The 21,725-nt window shown below is 40.5% G+C and overlaps 1 protein-coding gene and 1 pseudogene across 1 annotated transcript in view; one reads left to right on the plus strand and one right to left on the minus strand.

The window, feature by feature from the left end:
* LOC130196709 (zinc phosphodiesterase ELAC protein 1-like) overlaps window positions 1-21,725 on the minus strand; it is a 146,843-nt pseudogene that overhangs the window by 41,569 nt on the left and 83,549 nt on the right.
* The window catches only part of LOC130196680 (NACHT, LRR and PYD domains-containing protein 12-like), a 102,381-nt gene continuing 99,550 nt past the window's right edge, over window positions 18,895-21,725 (plus strand). The window contains exon 1 of the mRNA XM_056419003.1: window positions 18,895-19,559. The gene's annotated coding sequence lies outside the window, so the exon portion shown is untranslated. The remainder of the gene's footprint in view (window positions 19,560-21,725) is intronic.

A 21,725-nucleotide genomic window follows, 5' to 3' on the forward strand; every position in this document is an offset into this window, starting at 1 on the left:
GCCATGTACTTTCTCTAAATAAAACTGGGGTCGACGATCCCTAAGGATCCCTGTGAATCACTGAAGTCCGGCGATTTAAGGTTGCATTAACCGCCTCTCTGGTCAAAGTGCCACTGTAAAACTGAGCAGAGCCGTTCAGGGACAAATCTTAGGTATCACCTGGGCATTGGCGGCTCAGGCGAAGCCCCTTGTCGGAGGCATTAACTTATTTATGCTAAGGTGCGTTTTACTGACTGCTGATGGATACGGCTCCACGTTTTGCCTATAGATGAGGTAGCCATCCTAGAAGCTTTCGTAGCAACCGAGCTGCTCCTGATGCATTTTATTTTCGAGAGGCCCGTTAAGGATGCAGTCGCTCTGAGGACATAGTGGATGTGGACTCATCGGTGGAACCAAAAGTATCGATATAGCGAATTGTTAGATACCATGTTCTCCTCAAAACCGGCCAATGACCATCATTCACGGGGCTAGGGCGCCACTGCCCATTGTAGAACGGTCTTTTAAAACAATTACCATGAGAGCACAAGCTTGTTACTCAGGAAGACATACGTTTCATACAACTAGGGATTCACTCAATATATGCTATGGACCCTAAACGTGCCCTGGATGTTATCAGAGTGCAATCCAGCGCTATGTAATGACGTGGAGCTGAGCGTTACAGTTTCTTCGTCAACTTGATTTTAGCATGCTTGTTTAGGTTTCATTTAATCCCGAACTTAGTAATACTCATTTGGTACACCGACTCGCACTTAATGGAATAGGGATAAAGTGCGGAAGGGCAAATCGAGAACATAGGGTGTACGAATGGGGCTTAGATTTTGAGGAGGGGCTAAAACATTATAGTCGAAGAAACTCGGTTAGCCTCAAGCCATTGGGGCGGGCGAACTTTCGCTAAAACCATGAACGCCCGTCAGGGCCCCCTTGGTCTTTATTTAACTTTTATTGGGTGGCTAGCCGACCACTACTAGTGTGGGCCGTAAGAGAAGTTGAGAGGCCAAATAGACTGGGACATGGTAGAACATCCCCTGCATCCATTTGACTGCGCTCGACTGAATGGAAGTGACCTACTACCTCGCTATTTCAATTTGGGCAAGTGGAGTGGCTTGGAGGTAGCCAGGTGCGATCTGGTTAAAAAATGAGCATGTGACAAGAACCTAGCTTCATACATTGGCACCCTATCACACGAGGTTCTGAGGGCTTTATGAGGCATCATTTACCAAGCGACGAATCATGAATCCCTCTAAGCACCATAAGAAACTCACCAGATCAGTAACTGCCTCGACTAGGACAAATAGCGCTACAAATTCCCTTGCTTGCCTGAAACCAGGGGATATGCCTCTTGGACTTAGATAGCCCAGTTGACGATGGGGGCCTAATGAATGAAGTCCGATCACTAGCGTACGCTATTGAAAAACATTCAACGGAACTCCGGCGACACTGGTACTGCAGCTTAAGGTGTACGTTAGACTGACAACATTGAAACGGAACTTTAGGAGTCAGTTCACTTGAACATGGTTCAGCACCTGGTGGAGACCTGACATTGAGGTGGTACGCACCTGGAGGTAAGTAGGTTCGCCTGGCTAACAACAACACCTTCAGTGGAAACACCAACTAGCGAGATTACTACCGCCCTCGGAGATTCCTGCCTCCCAAGAAAGTTGCGATCTAGGTGACAGGTAACAACAGTTGGGACTCCAGGGCAAGCTCGTGGCACTGCGTTGAAATCGGACCGGTGAACACCAGGAATCCTGCATAAGTGCTCACCAGTGCAATGGCCGGGTACCTGAAAGCCTGTGCTAGGCGTCCCATAAAGGCCTCAGGTATGGATCCTAATCGAGAGGCAAATCACCTGCTGTGTGGTGGCAGCTCAACAGAGCACAATTTAGAGTCAGCTGAAATGGAGCTCCCGGGCTGTAAGTACATCGGACAGGCTAAGTCAGTGAACGCCTCCTCATTGAGAGATCCAAAACTCGATGACGCGCTGGGGTACCCTAATTGGGCCTGTTCATGACCATCTGGGATGTCCATAACCGGTAGCTTGGATAGAAAGGAGAGGACTTGCAAGAGACATGAGGAAGAGCTCAAACCGTGATCGTGGCCGCTCCGTAGCGGTCATCGAGCGAGCTCACGTCCCTGCCATTGAGGGGGCAATCGACTCCCAATCACAAACCGGGTTTTTAGGACCTCCCTGGTCAGGCTAACAACAAGCAATTTCGGGTACTAATCCTGATTTAGTCCTATCCTGGCAAAGCGAGGTGCGGTATGAAGGGCCATCGATGCCCATGATCGTACAGACCTCCACTGATGACTGAGTTTTTCGCAGGTTTAGAACCGCAGCAATGTCTAAAAAGTTGACTACAATGGCTACGTCGCTGGGTTTTCGTGCACACGTACGTCCATAGCCGCTGTGAGGTTTGATATCAGAGCAGGCGGCATCAGCAGCTCATCTGTTGTCCGTGTGGTCTTCAACAGGCCTGATCTTTGAAAGGGCCTCTTATCAGCTGGCTCAGTAGGATCTGAGCCCAGTGCACGAAATAATTCACTCAGACCCCAAGTGGAGGACTCAGTGGTCCTGTCGGGTATCTCCATCCACTGACTGGCTGGCTGCTATCACCTTTGTAATAAGTATAAATTAGTGCTGTGAAAAATAACGCGTTAACTCAGTTAATTAAATTCCAGGTTTAACTAGTTTGTTTTTTTTAACGCATTTAACGCATGCGCAGAATGAGCTTCCAATCCGTCTGTTGTTGGTCGTCTCTAACCAGCAGCATGTCATTCTGTCTCTACGTGTCACGTTAACACGACTCCGATCTCCATCTCGCGCGCCACAGAGCTCCGATGCCGGCGTGTGCACATCGGGACGAAAAAAAAGTCACTTGCAAAATGAGCTTCCAATCCACCACTTCAACCTGAACTCTGTCCGCTCTCATGCAGACGGTCTGTTCATCGGTAATGATCCTTCCGCAGGTTCACCTACGGAAACCTTGTTACGACTTCTACTTCCTGTAGATCAGGGGTCTCAACACGTCGATCGCGACCTGCCAGTCGATCGCGGCGTAGTGTTGGTAGATCGCATGACATTAAAAGATTGGCCCGCCCCTGACATGTTCTCTGAAACACGTCTTTGTTCTTTTATTAAACTAAGCGTCTGTTGTTGATCGTATCTCCACAGCAGCATGTCATTTCTGTCTCTTGGCGTTGCGTTAACACTTATCGATCTCCGTCTCGCGCCACACAGAGCTCCGTGCGCGCATCGGGACCGAGCAAAAAAAGTCACTTGTCAATCTGTCCCGTGTCCGGGCGGTGAGGTTTCAGCTTTGCAGCGGTGTCCTCGCCGTCCCTTTCATCACGGCCCAGTTCATGAAGAAAACCCACAGTCAGTTTGCCTCAGCAGCTGCTAGAGGAAGACTAGAGGCCTTTAGATTGTATCATGGTGGAGTTAATGGTTGACAAAAAAGAGAAACATGTTCTGTTTAACCCTCCTGTTACCTTTACATTTACTAACATATTTTACCCTCGGGGTCAATTTGACCCCAACAATTAAAACCTCAGAAAATTATTAGAATTAATATTGCTTCCCAAGTTTAAGTGTGAGGTACTTTATGTTTGTTTGTTGACAACCTAAATAGCCCTTTAAATAAATAAAAAAGTTGATATTTCTTATATGTTTGACAGTGAAAAACAGCCTGGGGTCAAATTGACCCCAAAGAACACCGACATTAAACATTGAATGGGGTCAAATTGACCGAAAGGGAACAAGGAGGTTAAACATTCTGTTTAGGATGAAGATGTATTAATATTTCCATATGGAAGAAAACTGCTAAATAACTGCTGAGTTGCAGCACCATTGTATAGAAGAATGTATAAATGTATATATCCGTCTTTTGTCATAAATCTCTATGTTCTCACAAAATATACCGAGAATATCGGTAATATGTGATTAATCATGATTAATCCACAGAAACCTGTGATTAACCCGATTAAAAATTGTAATTGTTTCACAGCCCTAATATATATATATATATATATATATATATATATATATGTGTAATGATGACGTAGTAATGAAGGTTACAGGTGAAGCACAGGTGGTGCTGTGACTGGGTGCTAACTGAAGGCTGCTTAATAAGAAAAACTCAACTGTCTCTTTATTTTTCAATTGTCAATATGTATTGCCTCGTGGTCATCATATCCTCACTCTTCCATTTAGGAATGTTTAGTTCCAAAATGACCCAAATAAAACAAGTAAATACATGATTTATACAACTATGCTGGAAATGAACCATGAACATTAAATATCAGAGGAAATAAACTGCATTAAATACATATGTATCAATAACAGGTATACTGCCATCTAGTGGTATAAAGGTGAACCGTTTACTCTGCGGTGGAAATATAAATAACAGCAACAACTCTGCACAGAAATATTACTTTGATTAATCTATATTAGGAACTGTGTTGCATCAAACAATGCAACAAGTGAGAAGGTGATTCTTGCTGTGTACTTGAATATTAAACTTCCCGTCGTCACCACTGTCGCTAACATATCCAGGTTTAATTATTTATTCTTTATATTGACTAATTAATATTCTTCTAACGTTACCCTGCTATGTGTTTGCATCGTTAAAATATCCCCGTTTAATTCTTTATTCTTTATATTGATTAATTAATATTCTTCTAAAGGTTAATCTGAATATGTATCACTGGCTTTTATTTTGACTTTCATTTGAAGCACTTCCGTTCTATGCGTTTTGGTTTCAGACAGCAGAAACGAAATCCCGGTGGTATTCCGTTATCCGTTTTGGTTTTCAAGCGGAAAACGAAAAAACCACGTGATTTCCGTATTCCGTATTTGGAATGAAACGAAAAACAAACTAACAAAATTACACGAACCGTGGGCCGAGCGGTCGAGGAAAGTCATCCATGGTCATCCTCCGGGCGACTGGGACGGTCGTGTCGTTTGTTGTTTGTTGGTTTGTTTCATTCGTCAAATACGGAATACGAAAATCACGTGGTTTTCGTTTTCCGTTGAGCTCAGCGAAGCAGAATACAGAGCCACCGTGTTCGTTTCTGCTGTCTGAAACGCGACTGAACGGAAGTCAAAATGAAGTCAAAATAAAAGCCAGTGATACATATTCGTATTAACTGAAGAATATTAATTAATCAATATAAAGAATAAATAATTAAATGGATATATTTTAACGATGCAAACACAGCAGGCTAACGATGAAGAATATTAATTAGTCAATATAAAATAAAGGTAAACCTGGATATTTAGCGACAGTGGTGACGGCGTGAATATTCATGTACACAAGAATCACCTCTCACTGTGTGGGTATTAATGTGTGTGTGTGTGTGTGTGTGTGTGTGTGTGTGTGTGTGTGTGTGTGTGTGTGTGTGTGTGTGTGTGTGTGTGTGTGTGTGTGTGTGTGTGTGTGTGTGTGTGTGTGTGCGTGTGTGTGCGTGTGTGTGCGTGTGTGTGTGTGTGTGTGTGTGTGTGTGTGTGTGTGTGTGTGTGTGTGTGTGTGTGAGAGTGTCGGGGTGTGTGTGTGTGTGTGTTTTGAAACATATGGTTGGAGGAGCAAGAAAGACTGTCCCACATTTACAAAGAAACAATTGGTCAATTTGACCCGCAACATAACAGGAGGGTTAAATGTCGTTGACACTACAAAGGGTTGCATTTTGGGTAACTGAGTTTATTCTGTGTTTATCTCCGCAGTGAAGGCGTGTTTGCCACTGCCACCCTTTTGCACTGAAGCCCATAAGATGGACTCCAGCCTGTTACCTTACTTAGATATTGTACAACAAATGATGCATAGTGGCTGTAGTGATGTGGACATAAAAACTTGATATTTGAATGTGGCTTGCGTGAGGAGCGTCCGTGGCCAATATTCGGAAGTTTTGTAAAGACCACGGGTTAAAAGACAGCAGTGGCGGACCAACAACTTGAAGCTGCAGTCTCCAATGCAATAACACAGGTAGGGTGCAGTTCATTTATTTGCTCGAAAAAATGCATACAACGAAACTATAAGTGTGTGTAAGGTTAGTATGTTATACTTTAACCCTCCTGTTATGTTCGTTTCTGACATACAGCCGTCATGCTCCAGGTCAGTTTGACCCAAAGTGATCAGAAACAAAACATACTAATAACTATAGTTTGTACCTCATCACCAACACAATTACTAACAATCCAATCAGTTTTTAGTGGAATTGAGTTATTCACCCCTCCATAGATTTAATGAAAAATACATGTTCAAACAATTTTTAGGTACATTGAAAATCTAAATCTAAATTAAATTGCATTAGTTTACTATAACATGTATATTCTCCTACATTTTATTACCATTTAGTAAAAAAAATGTCATGGGGTGATGTAGATAAAAAGAGATGAGACACCTGTGTTCAGGGTCATAATGACCCGCCCACTAAAAATCAAGCCAAATGAGTCATAAAGTTTGTATTGAAAGTAAACTTTAGTTATGTTCATTTATAGTGTTGATATGCATAAATTATGTTATAAAAGATGACCAAAGGCCAGCACATAGTCATCCTCTTGGTGCAGTCGTATGGATCTGTAGAAATGTCACTCTTGCCTGTCTTCAAAACTTGAGAGCCCTGAACAGGGTGTGTGTCACTCTCAGTCACCAGTCTATTAGAGTACTAGAGCACCATATTTATTAGGAGAGACATGAAAAGCCTTACCTTAGTGTCCCATGTCCAATAAAGGTGTATTTGGGGAAAATGAGAAACATTTGTAAAGTGTGGTTCTCGTGGGGTGATGGCGGGCACACAGGCAGGATATAGATGGTTCATACAAACAGATGGTAAGAAAGACTGTCCCACATTACTCCATAATAGCTATTGTATTTAGTAGTTATATAGTTATTGTAACACGGTCCGAAAACTGTGCAGCTCCACGCAGCTCCAGCCGCAAATACCTGCCGTAAAGTGTGATCCATGTGGCGTCATTCTGTAACTTGCTTGTATTTATTACAATAACAAATGATAACGACATCTTTTAACATTAAAGTTAGACACAGATCTGATTAAAGGTCAACATCTGAATCCAACTAAATAATGTAGCCTACTGCTAATTAAATTTGTCTCTTACAACTATGAAAATGTAACGAGTAAAACATGTTTAAACTGCAACTAGTTTTCATAATCATCTATAATTCAAAACACTTAACAATTAATAGTAATTTAATTGGAGTTGAAGTTGACATTTCATGGCTTAACATTACAATGCAACATGTATTCCTTTCTTTATCTTCAGGGTGGTCCTACCTATGGCAGGAAAATGATGACTGGGAGTCTTGCAGCTGCAGGTGTCTTCGCATCAGAGAGTCGTGTTGGAGCAACATTCACCCACCTTACCATAAGGCACGATGCCAGGTTGGTTTTTTTTTCTCAAATTAGAATATGTTGTGCTATTCAATAAGGTCATGATGTTCTTTTTTGTCTGTGTTTAAGGGAGCAAGGAACCTCAACCCTCTTCCTTACCATGCAGCCTATGTGGGTCACAAAATCCACATGACCAAAATGAGAAGATTGTCATGTTTGGCGTGACTCATCTGCTGGCAATAGATGGCTTCTCCAGCAAAATTGTTGGACAAGCTACTATGCCTGTAAAGAACAACCTCACCATCTACAATGACGTTTACAGGTAATTGAAAAAACTGTTGTCCTTGTACCCTAAACATTACAAATCATCCTCATTTTATGAGGTGTTTTAACAGGGTGTCTGTGGGTCCTTAAAAACAAAAAAATGCATTTAAAATTAAATATCTTACAATTTCTTGAATACCATTTTGTCAGCTCTGAAAAATGTACTTGATTAGGAAGAGACGCACATTTTCGAAAGTGGATTTAAATTCAATATGGCTTGTTAATGTATTAAAAATGCTCAACTTAAGTGGGATTAGTCGCATGTGAAAACCTTCATAATATACTGTATATTTTTTTAGTTTGGATTTGAATCAACGTATTAAATTGCATTCATATTGGTCTAAAAAAGGACTTAAATTAAACTTATTGAAAACTACAGAAACCCTTTTTAAGCAGCAAGTTAAAACTCATCTCACCTCATCAGTACCTGATAACACAAGACCTACTACACATTTTGTAAATGTATCTGACACCATTAGCCTTACCCTCCATACTGCTGTCTGCCAATGTTATGTTTTCTTGCAGGAGTGCAGTAATGGAATATGGGATGTGGGACCAGGTCAAGTGGATCATGGAAAGGAGTTCTACCTCACTCTTTTCATGCAGGAGAAGTTGGCCAGCCACCGCCACAACACTGAAAGGCCACCATATCTCCAAACACCATCGACAAAGGTGATCGACATACAATGGTTTTGCTGATTATAAAGTTAATCAACATGTAATAAAATAACTATTTCACACTTTCATTAATTATTCAGAATGGTTAACTGAAGATATTGAAATGTGTGAAAGTAAGTTAGTCTGGGGGCGGGGAAAATATTTGTTTATCAAGAATCTGAAAATGTCTCTATTTTGCAATGACAGAATCACAGAATCGAGAGAATCTGGCCAGAAATTAACAACCGAGTTAACTACCCATTGAAAGCTGCATTGGTCCAACTGGTGGATCAGGAGGAGCTGGACATGGAGGACCAGATGACTCGGTTCTGTGTGTCATCTTTGACATGCCAGTTGGCCCAGATCGGTGTTAACCGACCTGTGCAAGCATGGAATACACAGGATTCCTGGTATGTCTTGAGTTGGTCTTTCAAGCCTTTTTTAATGTGAATAATTATTTTCAAAATGTTTTACTATTGAATGTTTCTTAAACATGTTTAATCAAATACTAGAAGGAGCATGTTGCAATACATGGCATGGTTGTGACAGCCACATTGAATTATTATTACAGGGAGGGGGATACCAAATTACTTGGCCAGAGATGGATGCCCAAATAAGCTGTCGACAGACCTTTTGCCAAATGCATCTGTGGCTGCAGACTGGTACGACCAGGAAGTGGGCTCACTGACAGAGTGTCAGACTTTGGCACCAACCCATTTCCAAGTTCACAGGACCAGGAAGCTGCAGTGAGGGAATTTGCTCTGCAGTGCCCTGATACAAGTGTCCTGCTGGACAATGCAGTGAATAATCTGCCACAACCGTTCAAACATGGACTCAAAGGCCTCATCGACATCTCAAGGAGAAATTGCCAACGCTGATGTTTTTTTGTGTGTCTAAGTTGTTATTGTCTGTGCTTTTTAATTGGTTCAACTGACGGGATGTTTTTTTATTTTCTTCAAATGTTGGGGGTTTAAAGGGAGAAATATGTTCTTTTTGAATAAACACTTATGTCTTCAAAGTCTGGCACGAATTTCATTTTAAATCTCTAATGGGAAAGGCTGGACCTGTAACACCAACTATTGAGAGTGACACGGTGTGTTGACCCCCTGCCCTGTAAGGCACTGGAAGATGGCTTGTTCAGCGACCTCTGACCTAGGTAACAAACTTACACCCCAAAATATACACACACAAGACGGTTGCAGCCGGTTTAGGGCGGTGAAGCCATGATAACTTCATACATTAGCCACCATCGTATCACTTGTTTCAGGCTCATAAGTCGGTCTCCCCGACAGCCGGGTATCTGAATTTGAACCCAGTGTGAAGATTTCCCACTGGAGGAGGACCTCGATGTGGTTGGGAACCTCGCTTGTTTATGAAGGGCAGCTTAAGGACCCTGACACCCTCAGTTTGGATGCCAATCTGACACCTATTGCTTCACTAAGAACACAGCTGATGTCTGAGCACTACAATCAAACAGCAGGAACAAACATCAATGATAAACAATCTGAGCCAACCTATAAATCACATAATACTAAACACCATTTTGACCTGAGCTTGTAGCAGGTATAAAGCTTCAGTGAAGCTCAGTCAGGACAGTTCATACATCTGACATTCACTTTTCATTTGGAACAGCTCTTGGAAGGCAACACTTTGATGATGTAAATCATGCGAGCAGATTGACTGCAGATGGAAGAATCAGAGGAATTGAGATCCAGCAATACAATTCAAATACAGGAATGTAATCCTAATGCAATGCTACCACTAATTCTGAAGGCTTCCTCTTTTAGTGGAGTAGTTAACATGCTTGACATAAAGAATTAGAAAATACCAAAGATTGTCTTTCTTTACTAATCTAGAAGTGTGCAGATGTCATTGGATCAGATATAAGTAGGCTACATGTGAGCTGCTGCTCTAAACTAAAGGCCATGACCTGTTAGGCCTACTCTGAGCTAAACCTGTTGCTATTAGCTAAACAAGGTCATGACTTGTTGCTCCGAGCTAAAGAAGGCCACGACCTGTTGCTCTGAGCTAAACCTGTTACTCTTAGCTAAACAAGGTCATGACCTGCTGCTCTGAGCTAGACCTGCTGCTCTGAGCTAAAGAAGGCTCTGAGCTGAATATGGCTTATCTAAATGTACATGCAGAGATATAGCCATACGGCTAAAAACAGACAACAACTCCTAACAATCACTACTATAAACTATGTGAGACATCTTAGAGATGTGAGAGGAGCTGTGCTCTCCATGTTTCAGTCTGATACAATAACTCATGGAGTCAACTCCTCAGAACATGTTCACACAACACATAGCTCCATCCTTCTGGAGACCAAAGTACTACATGATGATGATGTGATGTAGTCAGAGGGCTAAGACTGCAGAGTAACAACAGAACAGGTTACATGTTGATGATGATGTGATGTAGTCAGAGGAGTAAGACAGCAGAGTCACAACAGAACAGGTTACATGTTGATGATGATTTAGTTTATTTCAATCAGCAAAATATACAACACTCATAATTCAACAAATGAAGAAAGTGGCTGACCGAAAGGGTCGAGGCTGAAGCTAACGAGCTTATAAGTGCCCTAACCTATGATTTCTCGAAAAAACTTATTTCAAAGAATCATATATATATATATATATATACACACATACATACGTATACATATACATACATATACACATATATACATATAAACACACACACTATACATACACACATGCATATAAACATAAAACGAAAAACAAAACAAAAAACGTGTCCCCATTAACCGTTGATGTAATGATGATGTAGTAATGAAGGTTACAGGTGAAGCACAGGTGGTGCTGTGACTGGGTGCTAACTGAAGGCTGCTTAATAAGAAAAAATCAACTGTCTCTTTATTTTTCAATTGTCAATATGTATTGCCTCGTGGTCATCATATCCTCACTCTTCCATGTAGGAATGTTTAGTTCCAAAATGACCCAAATAAAACAAGGAAATACATGATGTATACAACTATGCTGAAATTAACCATGAACATAAATATCAGAGAAATAAACGGCATTAAATACATATGTATCAATAACAGGTATACTGCCATCTAGCGGTATAAAGGTGAACCGTTTACTCTGCGGTGGAAATATAGTCTCTGCACAGAAACATTACTTTGATTAATCTACATTAGGAACTGTGTTGCATCAAACAATGCAACGATTAAGTGAGAAGGTGATTCTTGCTGTGTAGGCTACATGAATATTAAACTTCCCGTCGTCACCACTGTAAACTAACATATCCAGGTTTAATTCTTTATTCTTTATATTGACTAATTAATATTCTTCTAACATTACCCTGCTATGTGTTTGCATCGTTAAAATATCCCCGTTTAATTATTTATTCTTTATATTGATTAATTAATATTCTTCAAAGGTTAATACGAATATGTATCACTGGCATGTATCACTGGCTTTTATTTTGACTTCATTTTAAGCACTTCCGTTCTGTCGTTTTTGTTTTCAGGCCAGCGAAATCTGGAGGTGGTATTCCGTTTTCCGTTTTGGTTTCAAGCGGAAAACGAAAAAACCACGTGATTTCCGTATTCCGTGTTTGGAATGAAACGAAAAACGAAATAACATTACGTGCGGACCTGGGTCCGTGTGCGTTTGGTTGTTTTCGTTTCATTCAAATCGAATACGGAAATCGATGTTTCGTTTTCGTTGAAAAAGCGAAAACGAATACCGTGTTCGTTCTGCTGTCTGGCTAAAACGACGAAAAGCTAATGAAATCAAAATAAAGCCAGTGATCATTCGTGTTAAACCATAAATGAATAAAGAAAAAATAATAGTGTGAGAATAAATATGGGTAAACCTGGATATTGATAACGAAAATGTACATGAAAATAACCTTCTCACAAGTGAATCAAACAATGTGTGTGTGTGTGTGTGTGTGTGTGTGTGTGTGTGTGTGTGTGTGTGTGTGTGTGTGTGTGTGTGTGTGTGTGTGTGTGTGTGTGTGTGTGTGTGTGTGTGTGTGTGTGTGTGTGTGTGTGTGTGTGTGTGTGTGTGTGTGTGTGTGTGTGTGTGTTTTGAAACATATGGTTGGAGGAGCCAGAAAGACTGTCCCACATTTACAAAGAAACAAATGGTCAATTTGACCCGCCACATAACAGGAGGGTTAAATGTAGTTGACACTACAAAGGGTTGCATTTTGGGTAACTGAGTTTATTCTGTGTTTATCTCCCGCAGTAGACGTGTTTGCCACTGCCACCCTTTTGCACTGAAACACGCAAGATGGACTCCAGCCTGTTACCGTACTTAGATATTGTACAACAAATGATGCATAGTGGCTGTAGTGATGTGGACATAAAAAACACTTGATATTTGAATGTGGCTTGCGTGAGGAGCGTCCGTGGCCAATATTCGGAAGTTTTGTAAAGACCACGGGTTAAAGACAGCGAGTGACGGACCAACAACTTGAAGCTGCAGTCTCCAATGCAATAACACAGGTAGGGTGCAGTTCATTTATTTGCTCGAAAAAATGCATACAACGAAACTATAAGTGTGTGTAAGGTTAGTATGTTATACTTTAACCCTCCTGTTATGTTCGTTTCTGACATACAGCCGTCATGCTCCCGGGTCAGTTTGACCCAAAAGTGGTCAGAAACAAAAACATCCTAATAACTATAGTTTGTACCTCATCACCAACACCATTACTAACAATCCAATCAGTTTTTAGTGGAATTGAGTTATTCACCCCTCCATAGATTTAATGAAAAATACATGTTCAAACAATTTTTTAGGTACATTGAAAAAATCTAAATCTAAATTAAATTGCATTAGTTTACTATAACATGTATATTCTCCTACATTTTATTACCATTTAGTAAAAAAATGTCATGGGGTGATGTAGATAAATAGAGATGAGACACCTGTGTTCAGGGTCATAATGACCCGCCCACTAAAAATCAAGCCAAATGAGTCATAAAAGTTTGTATTGAAAGTAAACTTTAGTTATGTTAATTTATAGTGTTGATATGCATAAATTATGTTATAAAAGATGACCAAAGGCCAGCACATAGTCATCCTCTTGGTGCAGTCGTATGGATCTGTAGAAATGTCACTCTTGCCTGTCTTCAAAACTTGAGAGCCCTGAACAGGGTGTGTGTCACTCTCAGTCACCCAGTCTATTAGAAGTACTAGAGCACCATATATATTAGGAGACATGAAGAAAGCCTTACCTTAGTGTCCCATGTCCAATAAAGGTGTATTTAGGGGGGAAATGAGAAACATTTGTAAAGTGTGGTTCTCGTGGGGTGATGGCCGGGCACACAGGCAGGATATAGATGGTTCATACAAACAGATGGTAAGAAAGACTGTCCCACATTTATTGTATTTAGTAGTTATATAGTTATTGTAACACGGTCCGAAAACTGTGCAGCTCCACGCAGCTCCAGCCGTAAATACCTGCCGTAAAGTGTGATCCATGTGACGTCATTCTGTAACTTGCTTGTATTTATTACAATAACAAATGATAACGACATCTTTTAACATTAAAGTTAGACACAGATCTGATTAAAGGTCAACATCTGAATCCAACTAAATAATGTAGCCTACTGCTAATTAAATTTGTCTCTTACAACTATGAAAATGTAACGAGTAAAACATGTTTAAACTGCAACTAGTTTTCATAATCATCTATAATTCAAAACACTTAACAATTAATAGTAATTTAATTGGAGTTGAAGTTGACATTTCATGGCTTAACATTACAATGCAACATGTATTCCTTTCTTTATCTTCAGGGTGGTCCTACCTATGGCAGGAAAATGATGACTGGGAGTCTTGCAGCTGCAGGTGTCTTCGCATCAGAGGGTCGTGTTGGAGCTGTTTTGCGCAACATTCACCCACCTTACCATAAGGCACGATGCCAGGTTTTTTTTTCTCAAATTAGAATATGGTGTGCTATTCAATAAGGTCATGATGTTCTTTTTTGTCTGTGTTTAAGGGAGCAAGGAACCTCAACCCTCTTCCTTACCATGCAGCCTATGTGGGTCTAAAATCCACATGGACCAAAATGAGAAGATTGTCATGTTTGGCGTGACTCATGTGCTGGCAATAGATGGCTTCTCCAGCAAAATTGTTGGACAAGCTACTATGCCTGTAAAGAACAACCTCACCATCTAGAATGACGTTTACAGGTAATTGAAAAGACTGTTGTCCTTGTACCCTAAACATTACAAATCATCCCCATTTTATGAGGTGTTTTAACAGGGTGTCTGTGGGTCCTTAAAAACAAAAAAATGCATTTAAAATGAAATATCTTACAATTTCTTGAATACCATTTTGTCAGCTCTGAAAAATGTACTTGATTAGGAAGAGGCACATTTTCGAAAGTGGATTTAAATTCAATATGGCTTGTTAATGTATTAAAAGAAAATGCTCAACTTAAGTGGGATTAGTCGCATGTGAAAACCTTCATAATATACTGTATATTTTTTTAGTTTGGATTTGAATCAACGTATTAAATTGCATTCATATTGGTCTAAAAAAGGACTTAAATTAAACTTATTGAAAACTACAGAAACCCTTTTAAGCAGCAAGTTACAACTCATCTCACCTCATCAGTACCTGATAACACAAGACCTACTACACATTTTGTAAATGTATCTGACACCATTAGCCTTACCCTCCATACTGCTGTCTGCCAATGTTATGTTTTCTTGCAGGAGTGCAGTAATGGAATATGGATAATGGGACCAGGTCAGAGTGGATCATGGAAAGGAGTTCTACCTCACTCTTTTCATGCAGGAGAAGTTGGCCAGCCACCGCCACAACACTGAAAGGCCACCATATCTCCAAACACCATCGACAAAGGTGATCGACATACAATGGTTTTGCTGATTATAAAGTTAATCAACATGTAATTAAATAACTATTTCACACTTTCATTAATTATTCAGAATGGTTAACTGAAGATATTGAAATGTGTGAAAGTAAGTTAGTCTGGGCGAAGTGAAGGAAAATATTTGTTTATCAAGAATCTGAAAATGTCTCTATTTTGCAATGACAGAATCACAGAATCGAGAGAATCTGGCCAGAAATTAACAACCGAGTTAACTACCCATTGAAAGCTGCATTGGTCGAACTGGTGGATCAGGAGGAGCTGGACATGGAGGACCAGATGACTCGGTTCTGTGTGTCATCTTTGACATGCCAGTTGGCCCAGATCGGTGTTAACCGAACTGTGCAAGCATGGAATGCACACAGGATTCCTGGTATGTCTTGAGTTGGTCTTTCAAGCCTTTTTTAATGTGAATAATTATTTTCAAAATGTTTTACTATTGAATGTTTCTTAAACATGTTTAATCAAATACTAGAAGGAGCATGTTGCAATACATGGCATGGTTGTGACAGCCACATTGAATTATTATTACAGGGAGGGGATACCAAATTACTTGGCCAGAGATGGATGCCCAAAGAAGCTGTCGACAGACCTTTTGCCAAATGCATCTGTGGCTGCAGACTGGTACGACCAGGAAGTGGGCTCACTGACAGTGTCAGACTTTGGCACCAACCCATTTCCAAGTTCACAGGACCAGGAAGCTGCAGTGAGGGAATTTGCTCTGCAGTGCCCTGATACAAGTGGACTGCTGGACAATGCAGTGAATAATCTGCCACAACCGTTCAAAGATGGACTCAAAGGCCTCATCGACATCTCAAGGAGAAATTGTCAACGCTGATGTTTTTTTGTGTGTCCAAATTGTTATTGTCTGTGCTTTTTATTTGGTTCAACTGACGGGATGTTTTTTTCTTTTCTTCAAATGTTGGGGGTTTAAAGGGAGAAATATGTTCTTTTTGAATAAACACTTACCGGTATGTCTTCAAAGTCTGGCACGAATTTCATTTTTAATCTCTAATGGGAAAGGCTGGACCTGTAACACCAACTATTGAGAGTGACACGGTGTGTTGACCCCCTGCCCTGTAAGGCACTGGAAGATGGCTTGTTCAGCGACCTCTGACCTAGGTAACAAACGTACACCCCAAAATATACACACACAAGACGGTTGCAGTCGGTTTAGGGCGGTGAAGCCATGATAACTTCATACATTAGCCACCATTGTATCACAGCCGGGTATCACAGATTTGGACCCAGTGTGAAGATTTCCCACTGGAGGAGGACCCCTATGTGGTTGGGAACCTCGCTTGTTTATGAAGGGCAGCTTAAGGACCCTGACACCCTCAGTTTGGATGCCAATCTGACACCTATTGCTTCACTAAGAACACAGCTGATGTCTGAGCACGACAATCAAACAGCAGGAACAAACATCAATGATAAACAATCTGAGCCAACCTATAAATCACATAATACTAAACACCATTTTGACCTGAGCTTGTAGCAGGTATAAAGCTTCAGTGAAGCTCAGTCAGGACAGTTCATACATCTGACATTCACTTTTCATTTGGAACAGCTCTTGGAAGGCAAAACTTTGATGATGTAAATCATGCGAGCAGATTAACTGCAGATGGAAGAATCAGAGGAATTGAGATCCAGCAATACAATTCAAATACAGGAATGTAATCCTAATGCAATGCTACCACTAATTCTGAAGGCTTCCTCTTTTAGGGGAGTAGTTAACTTGTGCTTGACATAAAGAATTAGAAAATACCAAAGATTGTCTTTCTTTACTAATCTAGAAGTGTGCAGATGTCATTGGATCAGATAGCCTATAAGTAGGCTACATGTGAGCTGCTGCTCTAAACTAAAGGCCATGACCTGTTAGGCCTACTCTGAGCTAAACCTGTTGCTATTAGCTAAACAAGGCCATGACCTGTTGCTCTGAGCTAAACCTGTTGCTATTAGCTAAACAAGGTCATGACTTGCTGCTCTAAACTAAAGAAGGTCATGACTTGTTGCTCCGAGCTAAAGAAGGCCACGACCTGCTGCTCTGAGCTAAAGAAGGCCACGACCTGCTGCTCTGAGCTAAAGAAGGCCATGACTTGCTGCTCTAAACTAAAGAAGGCCATGACTTGCTGCTCTAAACTAAAGAAGGCCATGGCCTGTTGCTCTGAGCTAAAGAAGGCTCTGAGCTGAATATGGCTTATCTAAATGTACATGCAGAGATATAGCCATACTGACTAAACACAGACAACAACTCCTAACAATCAATACTATAAACTATGTGAGACATCTTAGAGATGTGAGAGGAGCTTTGCTCTCCATGTTTCAGTCTGATACAATAACTCATGGAGTCAACTCCTCAGAACATGTTCACACACAACACAGAGCTCCATCCTTCTGGAGACCAAAGTACTACATGATGATGATGTGATGTAGTCAGAGGACTAAGACTGCAGAGTAACAACAGAACAGGTTACATGTTGATGATGATTTAGTTTATTTCAATCAGCAAAATATACAACACTCATAATTCAACAAATGAAGAAAGTGGCTGACCGAAGGGTCGAGGCTGAAGCTAACGAGCTTATAAGTGCCCTAACCTATGATTTCTCGAAAAAACTTATTTCAAAGAATCATATATATATATATATATATACACACATACATACGTATACATATACATACATATACACATATATACATATAAACACACACTATACATACACACACATGCATATAAACAAAAAACAAAACAAAAAACTTGTCCCCATTAACCGTTGATGTAATGATGATGTAGTAATGAAGGTTACAGGTGAAGCACAGGTGGTGCTGTGACTAGGTGTTAACTGAAGGCTGCTTAATAAGAAAAAATCAACTACTGTCTCTTTATTTTTCAATTGTCAATATGTATTGCCTCGTGGTCATCATATCCTCACTCTTCCATGTGGGAATGTTTTGTTCCAAAATGACCCAAATAAAACAAGTAAATACATGATGTATACAACTATGCTGGAAATTAACCATGAACATAAATATCAGAGGAAATAAACGGCATTAAATACATATGTATCAATAACAGGTATACTGCCATCTAGCGGTATAAAGGTGAACCGTTTACTCTTGGTGGAAATATAGTCTCTGCACAGAAACATTACTTTGATTAATCTATATTAGGAACTGTGTTGCATCAAACAATGCAACGATTAAGTGAGAAGGTGATTCTTGCTGTGTAGGCTACATGAATATTAAACTTCCGTCGTCACCACTGTCGCTAACATATCCAGGTTTAATTCTTTATTCTTTATATTGACTAATTAATATTCTTCTAACGTTACCCTGCTATGTGTTTGCATCGTTAAAATATCCGTTTAATTATTTATTCTTTATATTGATTAATTAATATTCTTCTAAGGTTAATCCGAATATGTATCACTGGCTTTTATTTTGACTTCATTTTAAGCACTTCCGTTCTGTCGTTTTTGGTTTCAGACAGCAGAAACGAAATACGGAGGTGGTATTCGTTTTCCGTTTTGGTTTTGAACGGAAAACGAAAAACCACGTGATTTCCGTATTCGTATTTGGAATGAAACGAAAAAACAAACTAACAAAACGTACGGACCGTCTTCACGTCGAGGGCGACGGTGCGGCGTTAAAGGAAAGTCCGATTTTCGAGAAGTGTGTGAATGTGTATAATCCTCTGGTATAACGCGGTATATTGATTTAAAATCCTCCTGAAACTCATCTGCTTGTGTTGACATCTCTCTTTTTGCAGGCATAGTGATTTAAAAAGGGAACAAAGAATACATTTTATGTTCAACTGCATTTTCAGACCCGTTTCCTGCTTTATTGCAGTGAAATTTCTCAAAGCTTGAATTTAAAATAATTAAAATACACAAAGACTAGCACTGGGTTTTAAATATATGAAACACGAGTGGCTAAATTATATCTGCAGCCAAAAGGAGGTAAAACTGTTTATTCTGCACATTGGTATTCTCTCTGCGTACAACTACTCCGAAAATATTATTGTGTGACAAAAATAAACTTCAGAAAAACTCAACTCAAAAGCGACAGCACTCTATGAATGCACAGAGATGTATGGGGATGACAAGAATCACAGGGGGTTGTTGTTGTTCATTCATTGTATTATGGGCTTATTGTCTCCATTGTATACACATGTATTCATTGTCTAGGCCCTCCTGTCATTAACCACTAGGGGCCGCTGTGTTGGAGCCAACATGTAGTTTTGATGCTCTCTTCTATCTTTGAGGGAAACAGCGGGTGAACTGGGACCTGCACTTCCTAGATGTGACCACAGGGGGGCACCGTACGATTAAAAGGCTTATAGGTGCTAATGAGAACAGGTGGGTGGATGGGAAGCAGCAATCTTTATATATATAGATAGATATATATGTGTATATGTATATATACATCTTTATATATATATATAAATATAAAGCTCTTTGGCTCTCTTCGAAGGCGGTCGCATTTTCTCTCCCTCTCCTCCCCATGACCTTCCCTTCCCTGCTTGGCTTCTCTTGTCCGTGTCTTGTCTGTCATATACTTGAGAGACTCTCTCCTCATTGCTCTTCGAACTAAAACTATGGACCGATCAACTGGTCATCTGATCAACTGGTCTCTCAACGAAATTGACACCGTCTTCTCGACGAGAAGCTTGGGTTCGGGGGAACCTGCCCGTCCTGCCGGGACGTTGCAGCTGGTTACACGATGGACGTGTCGTGTGTCTAGCAGCCCTTTCCGTGGAGGACGTAGATGACATCTACCTATTCGGAACTATGATTACAGGATTTCTGCTGTTTGGATTTGGCGTTGCCCTGGTTTATCGGAAAATTAAGGAAACGGTGACAGCCGTTAAAAGCCCCCTAAGGCTGCCCGACGAAATTGGATCGATTTGGAAAATGGGAGGAAAGTGGTGGAATAGCAGACCTGTGCGCAAATTGGATGTAGCTGCTGGAAGACCAAACAATCCCAATCTTATCTGCTTTCGGCTCCCTCGACCAGAACGGGCCTTGGCCAAGGCCGTTACTGGAACAACAACTCCCCTGAAGATCGCTGAAGTGAGAACCTCTCATTCCCTTCCCCCTATCCACAGACACCTGTGGTTGTTTTCTCCCAGGACCTTTCAAGGCTATCTCCATGGCAACGACCATCTTGCGGACTGTGAACTCTGTCTGTTGTGGCCTGGGGGAGGACGACTTACCAGACCACGCACACACAAACTTTCAATATACTGATTGCATTCACTACCCCCCTCCCCCCATCCCACGCCTTCGCCTGCTTTTTACCCCCAGTGGGACCGGACGGGGCTGTGCTGGCGCTGCTGTGTTGGCGCCGGACCGGCTGGCTGCTTGTCGGTGCTGGTTACCTTCTGCCCCCAATGGATGGGCTTAGATCACCCAGTTGTTGGATTACCTCCCCTCCCCCCTTCCTACTCGTTGCAAGTCATGTCTAAGATGTATGTGCTTATGTGCTAAGGTGTTTTTTTCATGCTCCCACACTGTACCCCTCTCGGGGCATAGTCGGGGGGTTGGTGTTTTTTTCTCGCCTTCTTCCCTCATGTTATGCTGTAATCTTTCATCCACCCTTTCTTGCAATCTCGATGCTTTTGTACCTGTACTCTGGCAAACGACAAATAAATATATCAATCAATCAATCAATATATATATATAAATATATATATCTTTATATATATATATCTTTATATATATAGATAGATATAGATAGATATGTGTATATGTATATATATACATATATATATATAAAGATACATATCTCTCTATATATAAACAATCTTTATATATATAGATATAGTTAGATAGATATGTGTTTATGAATATATATATATATATATATGTATATATATTAGGGCTGTGAAACGATTAAAATTTTTAATCGGGTTAATCACAGGTTTTTGTGGATTAATCATGATTAATCACATATTACCGATATTCTCGGTATATTTTGTGAGAACATAGAGATTTATGACAAAAGACGGATATATACATTTATACATTCTTCTATACAATGGTGCTGCAACTCAGCAGTTATTTAGCAGTTTTCTTCCATATGGAACATTAATACATCTTCATCCTAAACAGAATGTTTAACCCTCCTGTTACCTTTCGGGTCAATTTGACCCCATTCAATGTTTAATGTCGGTGTTCTTTGGGGTCAATTTGACCCCAGGCTGTTTTTCACTGTGTCAAACTTATAAGAAATATCAACTTTTTTATATATTTAAAGGGCTATTTAGGTAGTCAACAAACAAACATAAAGTACCTCACACTTAAACTTGGGAAGCAATATTAATTCTAATAATTTTCTGTAGGTTTTAATTGCTGGGGTCAAATTGACCCCGAGGGTAAAATATGTTAGTAAATGTAAAGGTAACAGGAGGGTTAACCTCTTCCACTCCACTGAGGACGCCGGCGTCCTTAAGACCCTCCCTTTTCTTTTAAACGGCTTGCTCACGCAGACCACGTCAATAAACATGGGCATGTTTGGTATCC

This window comes from Pseudoliparis swirei, chromosome 7 (assembly GCF_029220125.1).
Source record: "Pseudoliparis swirei isolate HS2019 ecotype Mariana Trench chromosome 7, NWPU_hadal_v1, whole genome shotgun sequence".
NCBI classification, from domain to species: Eukaryota; Metazoa; Chordata; class Actinopteri; order Perciformes; family Liparidae; genus Pseudoliparis; species Pseudoliparis swirei.